We start from the raw sequence: 351 nt of genomic DNA, 5'->3' as shown, positions 1-351 counted from the left end.
GGGGCGGGCCCGGGGGGGCACTTTCTCTTTCACTTTGGGCGAGCTGGGGCTTCCCGCGAGCGGGAGAGGGTGAGGCGGCTCCTCGGAGCCCAAGAGGGTGGGTCCGACCGGCTGGCCCGGCGTGGCCAGGCCACCCACCCACAGGGACCCCAGGCCCCCCGGGGCCTGTCTGCGCCTGTGGGCTGAGCCCGGCGGGCTTCCTGGATGTGTCTGAAACCCGGCACCCTGTGGGTACCTGCGTGGGGCCGTGGGCGGGGGGGACGCCCTCTCGTGCCCGTGGGGCCCGTGCTGTAAGGGGCAGGTGCACATCAACGGAGCCTCACGGGGCCGGCAGTGGGCACCCGCCAGCAG

Source organism: Carlito syrichta, unplaced genomic scaffold, assembly GCF_000164805.1.
Source record: "Carlito syrichta isolate Samal-C Ts95f unplaced genomic scaffold, Tarsius_syrichta-2.0.1 Scaffold157945, whole genome shotgun sequence".
In the NCBI taxonomy this organism is placed as follows: Eukaryota; Metazoa; Chordata; class Mammalia; order Primates; family Tarsiidae; genus Carlito; species Carlito syrichta.
This window is presented reverse-complemented; position numbering follows the sequence as displayed.